The sequence below is a fragment of the Sinohyriopsis cumingii genome, chromosome 10 (assembly GCF_028554795.1).
Source record: "Sinohyriopsis cumingii isolate HCF-2022 chromosome 10, ASM2855479v2, whole genome shotgun sequence".
Classification (NCBI taxonomy): Eukaryota; Metazoa; Mollusca; class Bivalvia; order Unionida; family Unionidae; genus Sinohyriopsis; species Sinohyriopsis cumingii.
Window position 1 is genome coordinate 107,991,601 of NC_142970.1, and position 20,693 is coordinate 108,012,293.

The 20,693-nt window shown below is 40.6% G+C and overlaps 1 long non-coding RNA gene across 6 annotated transcripts in view; it reads right to left on the minus strand.

Moving 5' to 3' along the window:
- Window positions 1–20,693, minus strand: part of LOC149790803 (uncharacterized) — a 49,087-nt gene that overhangs the window by 2,247 nt on the left and 26,147 nt on the right. Inside the window, exon 5 of one of the 6 annotated variants that reach the window (XR_016423906.1) lies at window positions 1,303–1,355. The exons of the other annotated variants lie outside the window; for them this stretch is intronic. This is a non-coding gene — a long non-coding RNA (uncharacterized LOC149790803). The remainder of the gene's footprint in view (window positions 1–1,302; window positions 1,356–20,693) is intronic. 6 annotated transcript variants of the gene reach the window in all.

Sequence of the window (20,693 nt, forward strand, 5' to 3'; positions counted from 1 at the left end):
CATGGTAACCATACTGAAGGTCTTTTGGTGTAAACCCCACCCTCTGTATCACTTTTCATTATTAAGTAGTGATAACAAGATTTTCAATGTGGTTGGCATGGTAACCATACTGAAGGTCTTTTGGTGTAAACTCCACCCTCTGTATCACTTTTCATTATTAGGTAGTGATAACAAGATTTTCAATGTGGCTGGCACAGTAACCATACTGAATGCAAGATCAATAACAATTTCATTTTGAACCAATTAGATCTATTCAGGTGAAGTAGTGATAATATGATTTTGCAAGATAGTAGCTGTAGTGGCCATATTGTATGTCTGAGAAGAATGTTTTCATTTAAGATCAACTACGCATCACATGAGGTCATCTAGTGAAAGACCCATGTTAATATGACTTTTGATTTAGGACGAAAAGCAGTGAGAAGATTTTCAAGATGGCTTCCATGCCAGCCATACTGAACATCTGATGCCCACCATTTTCACTTTGGACAAAAAGACATTACAAGAAGCCTTTTAGGGAAAACTCCAACTTGATGTAACCATGCATTCAGGAGGAGTAGCAATAACAAGATTATAAGGATGACTACTGTGGGGGCCATTTTGCATTACTATGCAGCATGATTTTCATTTAGGATGAATGTGTTTGTAAAGTTTCATTGCTATAGTCTAAGTAGTTTAGCAAGGTGGCAATTTTCATTTAAGACAAACTAGGCCTTGGGATGAATGTGTTTGTAAAGTTTTTTGGCAATCTCCAAGTAGTTTTGGAGAAGTTGTCATAACAAACATGTGCTAATGGATGGATATCAGATTCCAGACAACAGCCCATCCCTTAAGCCCTTTTGGTCTATGACCCACAGAGGTAAAAATAAAGTTTAAAAAAATGATATTGACTTTTTAAAATCTGTTATCCTGGAATTCAGTTTAATGCTACAATTGATCCAAACGCTGTAGAACTATTTAACAAGATTTTTAAAAAAATATCACACTGAAACTCAGTTTTAGATACAAACCATTTAACAGTTTGATAAATATGCTTAAAAGTTCAACAAGAATGACTTTATCATGAGATACAATGATCAGCATGATAGTAAATGTTCTGTAATCAATTAAGCTAGGCAGGCTGAAAGGAAGGTAATTGTTGTGTAATTTCCCTTTTGCATCTTCTAGACAAAGCCTTTCTATAAAGTTACAGAGATGCTGCCAGAATTGTATCTAAAGGGGGGGAGCTCCCACTTGTCACTAAAATAACTGGGGAGTAGAAAGAAAATGATGGGGAGGAGGAAACAGCCATGGTTCAATATTTACCTAACATGTCAATATGCGTCTCTCTTTAACTCCTGCTCCACTCCATTAGAGCTCTATTGAAAACAAACTCATTTAAAGATGTTGCCTCTAGTGATATTAATATGTTGATTGTTTCTGAGCTTAATCTATGCCTTAGCTGTGTATGAATATTGTAGAGTTCTGAGATCTTCCCTCCACAGCCTGCTGTCTGATGGGGCATATACATAGCTAACTTGAACAAGTTGGGAAACTGTTCTTTATGGGTGTTATTTACAATTTTCCACAGCCCATAGGTATTGTCTTTTGGATACTTCTGCTCCAAAATAAGATTTTCACTAATACAATCAATGCCAATGTTTCTCTTTTTTAAATCAATGCTTTGCTAACTACTAAGCCAGCTTCTTATCTGCTCCCTAATGCTATATTAGTGTTTTAAATTCATCTATGCTAAAGTGTCCTTTTTAAGAAAGAGATTCTGATTTATTGAATTTATTGTGGACCCTAAAGGGCTATTTAGTTTCCTACCACAAGATCCTGCTGGGCTAAGCTGTTTGAGAAAATAAATGAAAACTGCACTGCACTTTTAAATTGTCTGCATTTTAGTTAGGTCTTGTATTCTGCCATTTCTACATTGCATTTCAAAATACTGCTGAATGAGGAGTTGACCTGCATGCCATATGTATTTGTCGATCCAGCATGTACATCAAATTCGTATTGGCATCATTTTGGAGTTCAAAATCACTCACTGTTATCTTTACTGCCATTGTCACTGTCATCAGCCATTATTTGCAAAACAAAATCATCTGAATTTGAACTCCTTTGGAAATCATCCGTTTTGGTGTTCTAAGGTAGCCTGAAATTTTAACATAAAACTTTCTTGATGCAAGTTTCAAACTATGACAGAATGCTTGTTCCGGGGTCCAACATGCCAATTAAATTTAGTTTCATAACCATTCATGTCAAGCTGAAGAACCCAAAATGTGTAAACAGTTGCCTACCTAAAAAGAGATTGATGTCACAACAAATACGATGCTACCTTGACCAGTATCACAGTTCCAATTGTTTTTCAAAAGATTGAAATGCTAACATTTGGTGATATAAATACACTTGATATCCAACTTTAGCATGCGAGGGACCCTGAGAGGCAGGGAGGTCTAAAGCGTTCACCATTACGGATTACTGCTATCTCACCTCTGTGTGCATGGGTTTGAGTATCAGGCTCGGCCAATGTGGGTACATGAGAAAGCTTGCCAGTAGCTTCTCGTGGGTCAGTGGTTCTTTCCAGGGTTTTCCCATGGCCTTCCTCTGCCATTTATACTGGCCGCCATGTATAGCCTATCCATGGTTTTAAAAAAAACATAAATGTCCAGGTCTTTTCCAGTTTTTTTCTAAGATTAAATTAATTTTTTTTATGGTTAACATAAGACCATTACTGAATGGAATTAAAGAACATTTTGGATTATAAAACATGCATTTTCCAAATCTGAAGATATTTCTCTTTCAAGACTCCAAAACATATATGTCAGAAAAGATGATCATCTACATAACCACATGAAACAAATCTGACTATATTCCTATAAATTGGTATTTAATGTCACTTTACTTTGCTGACCTGCACTATGTTGCTTCGAGGAAACAACATACATAATAAGCATAAATTAGTTTGTTTCCTTTCAAACCTTTAATTCTGAAGAATTCTAGAGCTACATGTGCATGTTGTACAAAGTGAACATTTCCTATCACAGTATGGAAAAAACCCAATAAATGCAAAGTATTAGAATCTTGTAACGAAAAAAGTTTAACCCTGAATTTTATGTTTTCAAATAAAATCTAAAACAAGATTTTTCAACCAACCTACATTCCTTAGAATGATTTGGTTAAAAATTCCATCATTTAAAGACATTTTCAAAAGGGTTGATTGACATTTTGACAAAAGATCTTCGAAATTATATATTGTTGAATAAACAAGATTTTTCTGTAAAATCAACTTGTCTTCTTGTAGTTCAATAACCAGTCCAAAACCTGTATTGATACATGGGCTCTTATCATTTCTTAATATATAATAAAAGGGATGACAATTTCCCATTTCACCTGTATTCTATTTAAGATCTAAAACCAATGTTTCAAGCTACATGTCACCGTGTAATAGTACTGCAGCAAAGTTCAGCTCAGAGATTCAAAATGTTTCTAATCCGGGTTTCCTCCGAATATTCCAACCCAATTTTTCACATCTTGACATTTAGGATGGAGTGTGGGTTCAGAGCAATTACATATAAAAAAATTCGAATCTGCCGCCACCATAAGATAGCTTACCAGTGGGCCTAGCAAATTTAAACTATGTTATGTCGACTTATAGCTGCATGAAATTGATAGGATAATTATTTATTTTATCAAAAATGGTAAGCGTTATAATCATTATGTCTTTAATCCGCTGACAGATTAGACAAAATGTGGCATATATGAAACCTGAACTGGTTCTTGCCATTTGTTTTAATAGTCACATGACTTCACAAATCTCAAACATCAGATGTTCAACAGTCACGTGATATCAACAAAAAACTCCTTTTTAAAGTTGTGCAAAATTTCAATTATGTTACATGAATTATATTATTATTTAATTATGTTAAATGAAAGAACATATAATTCTCAACATATTTATTTCGAGAACAACTACAAGTAACTTGACCTGATTCATCAAGCAGATTAGTTTGGTTCACTGCTTCGTATGCTCCCTGTGTGAGGTAGCACATGATAGAACAAAACTCCGGAAGTTGGTCTCAGAATAAATATCGAGAATTTTGTGCTCTTTCATTTTTGTATTTTTATTACAGTGTACGCCTTTCATTTAATATTTTTTTTCTGCAATATTTTGAAAATGATGGTTGTGAGATTCTGTGTGCTCATGCCACTGGCAATCAAAATCGCTAGTACCAGCTCAAATTTCATCAACTCATTAGTTTTATCGTCTTTCAGCAGATTAAAGACATAACAATTTTAACACTCACAATTTCTGAGAAATTAAATAATTTTCATATCGATTTCATGCAAGTATAACTCGATTTTAACAACGTTTAAGTTTGTTAGCCCATCCTCTAAGCGGATATGCTTTAACGCCACTATGTTGGCCTCCTGTGATGCTAGACTGGTTTTCATACCTTCCATAAAAAAGATACGGATATCGAGCTGTCTGTGAAACAAACAGTCTACTAGACGAATCGAATGCACTGAGCGTTTGGATTGTCTCAACAAATATATTTATGGCAAGCACCCAATTGATCCATACTGTAACCTCGTAATATTATGGTTAGAACTCGATAAATTTAACTCACAATAAGTTCAATTACGACTCAATTACGTAATTGTTTTGGGTATCAAGTTGGAGAGGAAAATTCCTGGGGATTTCCTGACTTTCATCAATATTTGTAAAATTAAAGGACTTTTCACGGTCAGCAAAAATTATCATTTCTCCTGATTTTTTCCCCGATTTCCCGGTATCGTGTGAACCCTGCCTTTCTTGTGCTGAAAAACGCAGTTAAACCCTATAACAACAACAACATCAGCGTGCGTGTCACACAGTGTCACAGAGAACAATATTATATTGTCAAGGAGAGATCCAGCTACTCCAATGCATTTAAAAGAGATAACTCTGTGGAACTAAACAGGGGTAAGAGTTATCCAGTTAAAACATGCATTTTCAATGTGTATGACATTTTTAAAAAATCTTAAAGAATACAACAAATGATCCAGATATGAATGAACATAATTTTACATGTTGCCTTGGGACTCAACTGTTTTTTTTAAATCTAACAGAAGCTACAACTCTCACATAATGCACTAATGTCTGATAATTTTGTTGTTTGTTTTGTTGTTTGTTTCTAGCTGCAATGTTCCCTACACTCCCTGTGGCCACCCCACCCCCAGTTGTTCAGTTCATACAGTTTTGTCTATATCCAACTTTATTTTTTTCAACAATCTGAAATGTAGCTAGTAACAAGTGTACTTAGTCTCGCTTGTCAAAAACAATTGTATGAGGTACCAATCTATGTCTTATATGTCATTGTATTCTTTCACCTGCTATTTTCATATTTGTGCTTTACTAACAAACTAATGAATTGTTTTAATTATGAATCGTGTTTTATTCATATTAGCACTTTATGAACTTCACATGGGTGATATGGGATAAATCACAATATATCCTATTATGTAATAATCAGGTCAAAGGTCAATGTACTGATTAGTATGTACCTCTCCTACGTAAAGGAGGATTCATCTAAAAATAAAGGACTTCATACTTTTTCAGTAGACACAGAACTGTTTCATAGACAGATGGACATGACCCAATCTTATTATAAAGTATAAGCTTTCAACACTTTATACTGACCGCAGATATATGAGGTGACCAAGCAGCAGAGGGGGCGAATCCGACATTTTGTCCAATCGTCATTTGGCTTAATTAATACTTTCTGCAACTCAACGATCTAGTGTCGTCAGCGCCTGGTAAAAAAAAAAACGACGTCGTCGTCGGGGGATCGTCCAATCGTCATTTGGTTTAATTAACACCTTCTGCGCGCCGATCCCCAGCGTCGTCAGCGTCCGGTAAACACATCGACGACCGCGTCGATGTCATCGCCCCCTCTGCTGCTATGATCTTACAAACAGAGTGATCACCAACTCCTCCTCTTGTAGATCAATTAGGTTATTTGACTGATCGGTAAGTCTAAAATTAATTCTTGTTAAAAACCGATTATGGCATCGCATATAGACCGGATTAATTGGACTTTGAACGATTAAAAATCCCGGGGGGGCTGTTGGTGAAAATGAATAAAGGATATACCCCTGCTGAGCCTGATTTGATTGCTTGGTATCCACCTGGTAACTCCCTTCGATAGCATCACACACTAGATTGATCGCTATCACCGATGCGATATTTACGTTGTATGGAGCAATATGCCTACCATCATCTCCGTTATCGTGTCTGAGGATATAAGTTGATGGACTAAGAAAGTCTCTTAATGATTTTCTTAGTTCTGGCGCGTTGTATCCTGGAAGCCTGAAATCGGGTAAATTGGCTTCTGCGATATTATACTCGGTTAGGAATTCTTGTTTATTATCAGCTCCGCTAACGGATATTATCTCGACGATTCGTTTGTTGATATATTCCATGTCTGATATAAGTTGATTTAACACCTCAACGTGTTTTCGTGCTTTTGCTTTCCGTAGCTGTTCTAGTTGCAATCGGTAATTACGATTAATCTCGGCAAACGCATCAATGATATCATTTAAATTAAATATGGACTCGATGAACGATTCAGGAGTTTCCCTATGCGTAAAATGCCATTCAATGGTATTTCTGTCTTGAAATAAAAACCTGCCGTATGGGAGCGCTTTTTTCATAATAGACAAACTATCTCGATAACTGGGATTAATCTCATGATACAATTGCTCATTCGTGTGCAAGTCTGCGGCGATTCCATGAGGTGGATTCTCAGGCCATCCTAGTATGGTTCTTATTGAACTGTTATAGATATCAACCATATACCCCGGTGTGCTTATTTCAATCGTCGACGATAACGTCGGTTCATGAACCTTAATAGCGATTTTTGATTCCTTTCCTGTGATCGATTTTATCCTGCGTTGAAATTCTTTATTGATTTGTTCTATTTGGTATGACCCAGTTGGTATTGTAACCTCCTCCCAGTCTGGGGTCCCATTGGGTTTATTTGTCCGTGCAAAAACCAGCGAGTTATTAGGTTGTTGTCCGTTAAATGCGTCCGCTCGAATATTAGGCCAACTGTGATATATTCGCAATTTTGCCAGCGCTATTTCCTTCACTGGAACCGGCGATGGGAAGTTCACACTGAATTCGGGTTTCGTTGACGTTATCGATATCATATTTGTTTGTACCGGAGTGGTATTCTCCGCGATCCGCTGAAGCAACTGAAACCCTTCGGGGTTCAGCGACATTATTATTATTCGTTGTCTTTAGTGTCTAATTTCAACAACCAGAGCCCATTGAAGTGGTTCCGGCTTCCAGTTGAAAATCCTCGATTTTTGACATCGCGGAGCTGTACAACTGGACCATCGTGGAGAATTCAACATCGGATACGAACAAATTATCAATCGACAACGAGATCAACCCGGATAATTTCGAGTACGCGTCGGATACTATTTGATGTTTTACTGTATACTCGTTGAGTTTTTTCTGAAAACACGATGATATCTTCCTAGTGATTGCGTTGGCGACTCCAGCAACTGTTGTCATTGCGGAGATAGCGATTGGAACAGCGATCGGGGATGTCGTGGTCACCGTGGATAAAATAACACCGGTACCGGCTACTATACCCGACACCGAGTACACGACCGCGTCGATGGCGGTTATTTTTCGGCGGTATTTTTTTATTTTTGCACGGTATTGTTCGGAAAGCGTTTTCAAGTTCGCGGAAAAATTCTTTTGCGGTATCGAATCGATATTGATGTGACGTCGGTGATACCTCCGATTCGATTACCCCGGTGGTCATTTTTATTTTAAAAGAGCTAGTGTTTTTAATTACTTAGATTCGCTACAAATTCCACATACCATGTAATGTTTGCCCCGGCTAGATTTCTATCAACGGCATAAATTGTAAACAGTTCAGTTGCGTTCTTGTCTATAATTGTTGATATTGTATTGTTAAACCCGGATGAACTCGACGATAATATATTAAACTGCATCATTGAAACCAGTGTCAATCGATAAATACCCTTAACAGTTGCGGTAATATTTACTGTATTCTGTGTAGGAGTCCAATCGAATGATCCATGCCGAATTGTGTATACTGCGTTGATGATGTTCTCATGAGGGGTTTTTATTTTTTCGAATTGCTCTGCTACTCTCGGTAGTCCGTCTTTAATCGCTTCAACATCAGTTCTGATTATTTCTATTCTCCGCAAATTCGCGTCTATATTATTCTTGTTCGCTGCAACATTAGTTTTGATTGTTTCTATTTCCCGTGTATTCTCGGTCATACTTTTTTTGTTCGCTGCAACATCAAGTTTGATTGTTCCTATTTCATATGTATGCACGTCTATACCTTTTTTGTTCGCTGCAACATCAGTTTTGATTAATCCTATTCCCCGCCAATACGCGTCTACATTTTTTTTGTTCGCTTCAATATCGGTTTTGATTGTTCCTATTTCCTGTGTATGCGCGTCCACACCCTTTTTGTTCGCTTCAATATCAGTTTTGATTGTTCCTATTTCCTGTGTATGCGCGTCCATATTATTTATGATCGTTGTAACATCAGTTTTGATTGTTTCTATTTTCCGTCCATGCGAGTCTACATTATTTATGATCGTTGCAACATTAGCGCCGATTATTTCTATTTCCCGTTCATGCGCGTCTACACTCCTTTTGTTCGTTGCAACATCAGTTTTGATTGTTTTTATTTCCTGTCCATACGCAGTGATATCATTTATAGTTATTGTGATTTCATCCGGTTTGGCATTTTTGTTACCAAGGAATTTATCAAAGTTGTCATCGATCCTGTTAACATTTTTTCGTAACGAGGTAAATTGGCCCGACAGCGTCGTAAACTCCAAAATAGTATTTTTTATTGTTGCAAGATTCGGTTCGGTCACCGTCGGGGTCCCAAAAAAACTAGCGGTAGTGAGTTGTATATCGGTGACAGATTTTTTCACCTCGGTGGCAGATTTATTCACCCGCGCGTCAAGTTCGGTCACTGATCTATCTAACCTTATAAAACCGTCTTTGACTAATGTTATCGTCGATAGATGTTCACCCGGTTTGAGTCGTCCGTCGCCGGTATACAACGCGATAGCGCCCTCGGCGGCGTCACGCTGTCGTATTAAAACGTCATTCAGCGACACATTACCGGATTTCAATTTACCCTGGCGGTCTTGAAATACAACTATTTCGCCCGGGTCAACACTTGTTAAATTCAACGTATCAGCGATTTCATCCTCGATTAGTTTTTTTATGTCGGCGGCGGCCGTTTCCGTGGATTCTTTCGGCGCCGAAATAGGTCGTCCCCAAATATCAATCATCGTTATTGTAAAAAAAACAGCGTTTCTAATTAACCCGCCGGGCCTCTACGACCCCACTAGTGTATTCGTTTACAACCACATGAGATGGTTTTCGCGATGATGAAATCGCCGCGAGTACGTTCAATACCTCACGACCACATATCGGTGGGTCGCTTAATTGCTGTGTTGGCAGAGTGGAATAAAAAACCCGGGCTGAACACGCCCGGGTTGAACACGCCCGGATACATCGCATGAACTCGTTCGGCGGGGCTAACCCGTATGAATCAAAATAGACGATTGCACGCGGATCAATCGCGTACGCAACCCAATGAGTTCCCGCTCCGGAGGACCCATCGAGGTTAATTATGCCGGTTTCAATATTCCTTGGTGCCGCCGGTAATTGATCCCTCATAAAAACACCTCTGAAGTTTTTTATCGCTAACGCGTTTGCGGCGTCTATTAAATCAAAATTAGACATTGGAGTCATAGACTCTTGAGTTAATAAACGGTTCCCGGTAGTCTTAGACCCTTTCCCGAGTACCATGAATACGGGGTCCCCGGTAGTCTTAGACCCTTTCCGGCTACGGGTCGTTTTTTTTTGTAGCCTTTCCCGGTTGCCTTCTTTAATGCCATCTCCGCTGCGGTACCAACGGCCCCCAACGCCGCCGCCTTAGCCACTGCTGGTGCGGCCGCGGCAATCAACGCTGGAATCGCAGCTAACAGCGGAAATATCCCACCGGTCTTTTCCATGTTTTTAATCGCTGCGGCTGAAAAATCTATTTGAACACCCTTTTTATTCCTCATCGCATCATTGAAATGTTTTATTTGACGCGCCGTCAACGATATTTTATGATTACCACCCGCCATCTGTGACGGCTTCAGCGTTATTGTGGTCCCGCATTGTTTAGCCGACTTTGATCGTAATTTCTTGACCTGACCATCAGTTAACTCTACACTGACGACACTATACGACATTTATTGTAAACGCGTTTGTGCTTTCAATTACATGTTTTCCACTGGCGCATCAACGATTCTCATTCGTCCACCAACGCCTTCTAGCAGCATTGATTTATCGCTGAGAATGACAGCAACCGCTCTGTAATTAACACCACCCGGGGCTATACGAGCTCGGCAGTGTATATCAACGACGGATTGTCTCGTTAAATCAAGATGTTCCAACGAAAAGTAATAAATCGGATACAGGTTTTTAAAATCAAGTTGTGATATTTGCAAACCAGTGTCGACGTTTTGATCACGACCCATGTATGACAGCAATCGATGATACACACGTGCGATATGGTTGTCGCCGTAATTAAGCTGTATATCCTCGGATGGTTCCTGTTGTCCGTTTATTCTCAGCGAAACATCCCTGACTCCTAATTGATCAAATATCATATGGCTGCGTTCTTGACTGCCCAATCGTTTCCTATTCTGTAGCGCTATGAATATATGATGCGGGGCTGAAACACCCTGTTTTGATGCCAGGTGCCATGTAAACGTATCCGCGACGTTATCCTCTTTAGCATCAGTTGTTACCGCTAGCCAACTCAACAACGATTTCCCTCCCTGTTCCATAAATGCTAACAATCGTGCTTCCGTGGTAACTGATGGAGTCAGCGCCGGCATCCACAATGCCATTTTAGTTAAAATGACTTTACCGGCAGCGACGCCAGCAGCACGCCATATTGCATTGTTATCATCGCCCCTTCGCGTCAGCGCGATTGTATGCTTAGCCCCATAGATAACTTTTCTGACATTTCTGCAGAATCCAAATATGTGATGGAGTGGAATCGCGCATGAAAACTGTCGGCGTGGTCTTTGCAACATTATTACTCGTGCTGCGAATCCCATATTGTAATCATTGTTGATACTCTTTATAATATTGAAATTAGCGCCTGGTCTTACTCTGCGGTCTGGGTTATTTGCTTCAGCCTGTGGGTCAACTGCGGTATCTCTTTCCGCCAGCACGTTGATGTACTGAAGATGATCAGCGTTATTAGTGGTGTCCTTTGCAAACATCATAGATGGGCCCGCCGATTTTGTATAATCATCCGAGTATCTCGCTAACCCAATTATCGTCGTTGCAACATCAACCTCGCGTTCTATTGATTCAATTTCTCGCCCGTCAATAAGATATCTGGCGCTCTCAAATAACGCCATGATACCGTTGTTGACGAAGCCAACTCGAACACGATCGTCATCTGCGTACGGTGCATTATCGGCAGCATTTGTCACGAGTTCTCCCTCAATTTCGATAAACGCTTCACACGGCAAAAAATATTTACTGGTATCTTGGACTTGAAGTTCAATTCGCGATCGTAGGTCAGGTTGCGCTGCATAATAAGAATAATATTGATAATCGCGGACAGAATCGTCCCTGCGCACTGGGGCATCCATATCAAACGCGGGATCACCGGTACGCGCAAACATTTTATTATTTATCATGTTGATGTTTTCAATTGCGATTTTTTCGTCGTAGACCACTTCCCGCTATCGCGTTAATGATCGCGTTGGTTGACATATCGGCGGATGACTGAGCCGCCAACGACTCTAATTTTTCTTCCACGGCGTTATTTATTACTTTACTGACATTCGCAGGCATCACTGTCGTTGATGGCATCACCGGTGGTTTTTGTTTTTTTCTCCTCACCAACGACATTAGTTTGTCCCGCGCGGCTGAAAGCGCCTTTCCGGCAACATCTCCAATGGCACTAATACCCTTATCACGAATAACATCAATAGCCTTCATTCCTAATTGTTTGGCTAACGGCGCTACTTTTGGAGCCATTCTTGTAAATAACCCCGCAATGGTGCTACCGAGACCATCTCCATAGTACGCGCGGTAAACAGGCAATCGCGAGTTTACCACGTAGACGAGTACTAGTTTATCATGGTTGTAGTGTATGATCATCCTTATTAAAAACACCAGTTTTCCAATTAATCATCCACTAACTCGTCTATGAGCGTTCGATATGCATTAATGTCCATGATACCGCCTGCAAATAAACGCTTGCAAATATCAGCGGCCTCATTGATTATTTCCGGAGAGTTATTTCCGGCTCGTTTTCCTCCGATTAGTACTTCCAGCCGTGATATATCACTGAAAACACTATTAGGACAGGTAACGCCGTAGGATTCTTTACCAACAGAGTATCCTTTTCCTTTTTTTGGTGTTCTAATCTTAACTTTCTCGAGGAATTTGTCGTAATCGGGATCACCACGATGTGGTAATGCATCTTTATGTTTACTCGCTAAATACACTATTCTTGTCCAGTTCTCCGTCGAGGTTATTTTTTTCTTGTAACCTTCATTGATATACTCATCTCGAAGGCTCTTAGGTGATGTTGTAACAACAAAATCAACTAATTCTTCATCGTCGTCGATGTCTCTAATTTGATCTATTGCGGACTTTTTAAGAACATTACGGGGTATATTCCCCTCTTTCTTTTTTTCTTCCGGTGCTTCTTCTTTTGGTATTTCTTCCGGTATTTCTTCTTCTGGTTCTCTTGCGGTGGCGCCTAGTTCTTCCTCGTCGGCCATTGTAACATAAGGTTCTTGTGGTTCGGTTATAGCGAGTGGTGGTGGCCTCCGTGTTGTAGCAGCCGCTATTTTTGCAGGGAGTGTTTCTAAAGACCTTATTGTTTGTTTTGTCTCTGCCGCTATCTTTTCAAGCGCACCAAGAACGGGTACAGTTGCCGCCGTAACATCCTTAGTCGCTTTGGTTACCGGGGCAAATAACTGTTCACTTCCAACAGCAAAATCAGTTTGCATTTGTTGTCGCGTTTGAAGTTTCTCTCTCACTCTGTCTCGTAACGGTATGAACTTTTTAAGCGCCGCTAGCCGCTCTCTGGCTAGCCGAGTAGTAAGTGATTCGCCTACCATTATTGCAATTGCTCCGCAATTTCTAATTTCTCGCCGAGTGTGCCATCGGAGGCTCCGTCTATAATCCTTCTAATGTTTTTGATCTTACTAGAAATCTCCCGGCGTCGTTCATAAACACGTCCAAGTTTTTTTCGTATTATTTCAACGGCAGTAAATAGTCCAATGAATGCATTTGCGTCATTGTGGTACAGGTTCTCATTAATCGTATGTTGTAATCGTTTTATAAAAAAATACTCGCGGGCCAGGGTAAAACGCCCCCGTTTCGATTGTTCGTTAATAATCTCATAATCGGATAATATTTTTTCGCTGTCGAGACCATCAGATAATTCAATTCCTTGATTTTTTAATTTTGAAATCTCGGCTAATATATTATTGATGTCTTCGATATTCATTATTCTTACAGAACATCTTGTTTTTAAATAAAAAAAAAATTATTTTACAAAATGAACCCCCGTGTATCAACCCCGAGGTGTGTTAACCGTAGAATAATTCATTTTCTTCCGGAACAGACGCGTTCACACTGTCATGGCGACTTCGTCAGCGCCATGGGCGCCGGTGGCCTTGTCACGGTGACTTCGTCACTCGCTAATTTCTGTTATATATGAAAATCGAATTCTGTGCCCAGTCTTTTTTGAGATCGCTGAATTCTGTATTCCTTCTGCAACAAATCGTACTGCGGGCATACAAATATCAAAATATCTACTGGCTTCATTCATCGACTGAAATATTTTTTCTTCGTGCGTTGTTGTATCAAATGACTTTACGGGTTTTGCTTTCTTTGGGTATTTACCAGTTTGGCCTTTTTTGACATTCTGACTTTGCGAGATAGCTTGTAGGTTTATAAGAGAATTATCAGTCTTATTATTATTAATATGATCAATCACAAGCCCATTCTCGATTAATCCGTTAAATGTTTTCAAATACCATCCTATGAACATAATAATTCTTCTTTCCGGCACTAAACATCAAATACCCCTGATTATTTACGGTACCAACCGGCCTCTTCAGTCTGCGGTTTCTAACAATGCCGTCGCGAGATGCCTCGTAACTGACGAGCACAGGATGCGGCTGAAATTCTTGGTCCATTTATATAATAATACTACTTGTCTAATTTATTATTTGGTTTAATTATAAATCTTTCAACATAGTCTTGGGGGGTTTTGATGACAAAGTCAGCGGTGGGGTCAATGACGGCGTTTTTAATTCGTTTGTCATAATAGCGTTTTAGTTCCCTGTATCGCTTTCCGCCACAATTAATACACAACTGCGATTTTCCTCTTACACCAACGTGGCAAACCAAGCACGGGAGGGGGCCAAGAGAACCATTACGAACGCTTTGTAAATGATACCCGCAGAATTCACCTCTACATGATTTATTGCACGGGGTTGTCGACCCAATCATCAACCATTTGCATTTATTCATTATACTATATTCTTTTATTTAAATACTTGTTTTAATTATATGGATGAGTTTGAGAGATTAGCAGCAATTAAACCCTGGAAAAATATTAGGTTTAATCTCGATAGAGTCCTCAAGGACGTACCAAAAGCGTTAATAAACGATAAAACCCTGTTGAGTAAAATACGCGATTGTATCGATGAATTCAAGCGTGATGGTGCATCTCATGGTTGGTCAACATTTAGAATTGATGGCGTTGTTGATGCTACCATGAACGACAACCGCGCAGCAACGATAATATCACAACTTGACGGTAAAAGGTATTTCTTCAGAGTAAAATTTATTGTCCGGGTGGAATCAGGTAATTGGATCATACGTGATAAATTTGAACCAGTTCTCAGCGACAAGAAAACAGTCACTGTTAGCCGCGACTCCAAGCCGGGGTTGTTAACCGGAATTGACAAGCCATACTATGAACGAGCGTATCCTGAAACAGCAGTTGTTTATGGAATATATCCGTTAAATAAGAAACCTGATATCCGAAAACTGAAACCAATGAAACAGTCAACGGGGATAAATTGTGTAGCAGAACGAATAATAGAGCATTTTACAAATGCATGTCGAGGAAACAAATTGACTGATTTACGACGTAGCAAAATCAACCAGTGGGAACTAACCGTAAAAGAGCGTGGAGCAACCATCAGCGACATAGCGAGATTAGAAACATCGCTGAGATTTCCAATAACCGTTACAACGATAACCGTGAAGTATTATACGAATCGAAGTATAAATCAAATGGGGCCCCAATCAAAATTATTGATCATAACGAACACGCATGGACGCCCGCGATCACAATATTTCCACGGGATAGAACAGTAAAGTATATACCCGAAGAATTCTCCAAGGATGGTTTTCTCGCGGAGAGGAAACTATTTGATGCTATTGCCTACTTGTGTAAAAACGACCTTGTATCAGTGTGGTTACTTCGCAGCGCTGAAAACGATGCGGATACCTTTGATCAGTTTGTAAGACCAAACGGTGAATTATATCGCACTGAAGCATTTCACAACAGGATGAAAAAAACCGCCATAGAATTTGAGGAGCATGATGAACAACTGCTAACAAACTGTTTTACGATTCCATCGGTTGTAGCTCATGTTGCAGCAAGGAAAAATGCGTGGAGACCAACGCGCAGGGAATTTCTGCCGGATGTACAATCCAGTTGTTTGGAATACTATCACGGTGGACTATGGAACACTGAATACAACCGCGACGCTATGATCTCGGTTGATATGGTTGCCTGTTATCCAGCGAGTTTTCTCGGGTATGGATCCACCGCTGAGTATTTCAAACGATTTGGACACCCCAGACATGAAATGACTCGTGTTGCTATTAATGGACCACTGCCTAATTTTGATTTAACCGGATTCGCTCGCATAGTATCATTTGAATTCGCGGCAGGACTTCATCGCTGTTGCTATATTTGGATCGGTAGACACATGGCTGAAAAGAAGTGGCTGCCAGTAGCGCTGCTACGGTATATGATTGATTGTAAAATGCTAGTTTCGTTGATTGTCAGTGACGCGATTATATCATACCGGGCGCAGACTGAAGTCTGGTTACCAGAGCCGGAGCGTCTAGATAGCATAATTGACGAATCCAGAAAACACATCGATGCCGACGAGGAATATATCATCGAATGGTCCAGGAGGATATTCAACCAACGAAACCGCGAGGCAAAAGATCTCGGTAGAAGAATAATCGGCAAGTTCACACAAGGTGGAAAAAACCACGACTACAAACGATATTGCTCACGGCTGATTATAGATGACGCAGAATATGATTTCGTAATCAAGGACGCAGTGGCGAAAAATAGATACGTGAACTGCAAAACAGCTTTCTTGTCCAATGGAACAAGGTTGGGTACAGTTGTTACCTACAGCGACGGAGACAGCCCAGCATACCCGCATTTGAGGGCATCTATGCTGGGTTATGCCGCTATCAATTTATTCTCGATGATAAATAGATTTCCCGACACCGCGGTTAGAGTAGCCGTTGATTCATTTTATATTAACGTAAAGTATAAGGAAAACGTAGCCGAGTTTACTAGTCCGGACGAGAGTTGGGGTACATGGAGAATTAAAAATGAAATACGACGCGATTATTCCCCGTCAGCAGATGTCACCGTTGAAAACAATTACCTACGCCGTGATAAATTGTCAGAATGGTCTGATGCACCACCGTGTTCTGATCCAATTTGCAGGCACAAGACGGTTTATTTAAGCGGCTGTGGCAGGTCAGGAAAGACGACTCGGGCAATTGAATTATTTCGAACGCGGGCAAGTATAATCGTGCTTACACCGACCCATAGACTAGCGCGAGAGATAAAACAACGAAATGTTGACGCCGTTACTTATCACAGCTTTTTTCGATACAGCGGCGGTGAGTGGACTTCTGATCGAATGGGGGAAAAATTTATTCCTGAGGTTATCATCTGGGATGAGATATGTACTGTTTCGTTAGATGTTTTACAAATGTTTCTTGAGTGGTTGCTGCGCGCGAATACAGCGGTGATCATGTGTGGCGACCATGGCCAACCACCACCATTTGTCGGCGAGGGTCCACATGATTGGTTGAGCGGGTTCGTGGACTATTATGAAGAAACCGATACTGATTACCGGGCACTTGATGAACAACTGCGCGAGATTAAAAAATTAATCAGATTACAGCCGGATAGAATTCAGTGTGAAATAATCCGCGAGGTGATTCCGGAAACGCCGTTAAATGAATTCTGGGAAACATGGAAACCAAACGATTTAATTGTAGCGAGCAGAAAGATAGTCAGAGACACACTTCAGCGGAGGTTGTTTACGTTGCATAAGGAAAAGTTTCCAACGCGTCCAGTGCCGTTATGTTATAGACCCGCGGATACACGGCGGCAGAACATTGAAGTTGAAATCCCGGCCCCGACAGCGTCAGGGACAAAAAAACAAATTCTCGTGCTGAATGATATCGTGCTCGTTGATATCAGCGTCGTTGAGGACGCGCTACGTGCTGATAAATCCCCGTGGACGCTAGGATACGCAACGACAATACATTCCTCGCAGGGACTAACCATCACGGACACAATTGTTTGGATGGTTGATAATCGCATCGAATGGTCGAATCTAGTCTATCTTGCAGTGTCCCGAGTACGGAGAATAAATCAGCTTCGAAGAATTGTTGTTGACGAAGTCAGTGACGGAGTCACCAACGACAACGACATCATCGATGCAAGCGTCATTGATAGAAAACTCTCGGGTTACCGCCAGCAGGATAAAAAAAACAGCGGCGTTTTGATATTGATGCCGAATTAATAATTGCGTTACGACAACAACAGAATAATCACTGCGCGAGTTGCAATTGTATAATGAGTTGGCGTTATTCGGATAAAGACGCTCGCCAATTTACCGTGGACAGGATCGATAACAGTCTCGGTCATGTCAAAAACAATGTGAGGTTGACTTGTCTTGAGTGCAATAGACGCAACGGCGCTAGTTAAGACCACGCGGGGGTAATTGAGTATTGTCAGGTATCACTTGTAGTTGCTCGCGTGTAAACCCGCGCTGAGGAGCAGTTGAATCCAGTCTATAGATCGGTGGTCTATTAGTTGATCGTGTTATCGTTGATATGTTATGTGTGGTAACACTCCAAATAGGATCAGTAGCTCTTTTTTTACCGCCTTCAAGCTCTCCTGGTTCATATAGATATCTAACAGTGACATCGCCGAGAATCGGCTTGGAAACGCTATTTATTTTTGATTTTCCGGGTATATACTCGTATTTAATCGCGTCGCTGGGCTTCATGTTGATTGCTCGGGTAATCTCGTTATTTAACGCTGCAATTACGCCTGGCAACCTTTTGACCCATTCACGAGATCGTTTTTCTTGGATAAATTCCTTCGCGTACTGATATCCAAATAACCGTTCAGCAAGAGTCCGATTGAATCGTTCAACAATTGCCTGATCACGATGTAGCGCAGTATGACCTCGTCGTATCGCGACGCTATGATGTTTCAGCGTTGACAAAACAGCGCCGCGAAATTCACTACCGGGATCAACTTGTAGTAGATTTGGCCAGCGCAGAGGACCTCTTCGATAAATTCTTTCAAACGCAGCGGCTACTTCAGTCGCTGACTTTGTTTTTAACGGTTCCGCTTGTTTGTATCGACTCGCAACATCAACTACGGTTAGCGCGTATTTGTAACCGTTGTCATGCGGCAAAAATAGTATATCAGCCTGATGAACTTCATTAGGTACGCTGACATCAAAGCGCGAGAAGTTGATTTGTTTAGGCGGTGGTAGATAGATTTGCCATATAGCCTGTTTGGATAACCAATTAGCCGCAGTGGCCTTTGTTACCTTTGCAGCGCTTGCAAGCTTACCAATTGCGGCCTTCCCCTTCCAGTACCCTCTCGGAGAATAATAGATGGATTCCATATTGTTATTAATTACCAGCGCCCATCATTAATTTACCTTTCATAGCCGATTTTACCAACCATGAGGCCAATTTTTCTTTGACGGATTTATCAGGAATAGCATTTAACGCGTGAATTAATTTTACGTCCGCGATATGACGCTGTTGCAGATCGCTACTTTTGTAAGCAACATCATGAGCATGACACGCCTTATCGATAGCATTTATTGGATACTCACCGGGTTTGGGCTGATTTTGATCATCGAGTCTGATATCTAATCGTGTTCCGGGGCCACAGTAGCTATATCCTGGGAGGTGCTTTTCTCCTGGATACTTTGCCCACGGGGTTCCGGGGAGTTTTGATAACCTGGCTGCAATATCACCTCCTCGCTTTTTTTTAAAACATCTCCGGGTCTAATAGAAATAAATCTAAATTTCTTTGTACCGCATTGTACACACTTGCCAGTAAGCGCCGATCTGTTATTTCTTGTTGTAGCGGTTGTCATATCATTTGTGCCAGTACGCACTCTACACTTTACACAATATAGATCCATAATTTATGTATAGAGATATGAATATAATTGATTTTTCGGCGACTAAAACAAGAGAACCAGTTAAGCATGTTGCAGCGTTACCAAACTCGATCCGGATGATTATCATCGGACCATCTGGATCGGGCAAGACGCAATTGTTACTCAATTTAATAATGAGATGGATGAAGTGGGATAAGTTGTATTTGGTTGCTCCTAGCGTAGATGATCAACGATGCTACGAGGTGTTGAAAGATTTCAACGAGAATGCATCAGCGATCGCTGAGAAAAATGTTATTGAGTTTATTACAGATATCAATGATGCACCAGGTATCGATGATATTGATGGCGACGTTAACAATCTAGTCGTGTATGATGATGTTATGTTAGACAATCAAAAAAACCCAGCTAGGATATTTTCCAGAGGCAGGCATAAAAACACTGACGTGATATATGTCACTCAACGATACACTCAGATTCCAAAAGTAATCAGAGACAACTGTAATATTCTTGCTGTATTCAACGGCGTTGATACACACACGCTACGAAATATTTGGCAGACATGGTGCGGCGGTGACATGGACTTTAATGTTTTTAAAAACTTTTTTAGTCATGCTCAGTCGACCCCACATGGATTCGTAACGATAAATTTACATGATCCTCGGACACGATATCGTATCGGACTTGACCAAATATTCGGTTAGTTGTAAATAACCACTTAGCAGCAGAGGGGGCGATGACATCGACGCTGTCGTCGATGTGTTTACCGGACGCTGACGACGCTGGGGATCGGCGCGCAGAAGGTGTTAATTAAACCAAATGACGATTGGACGATCCCCCAACGACGACGTCGTTTTTTTTTACCAGGCGCTGACGACACTAGATCGTTGAGTGCAGAAAGTATTAATTAAGCCAAATGACGATTGGACAAAATGTCGGATTCGCCCCCTCTGCTGCTGACCAACCAACAGTCCTTGCACAAAGATCAGCCAACCCATTCTTTTGTAAAACAAATGGAAAGCTTTCCTACTTTGTATTGGGAATAAAATCCATGCAATAAGCCAATATGTCACTAAATATAGTAGATCACAGCTGCTAAGAGGTTATGTTGGATCTGGGGTGAA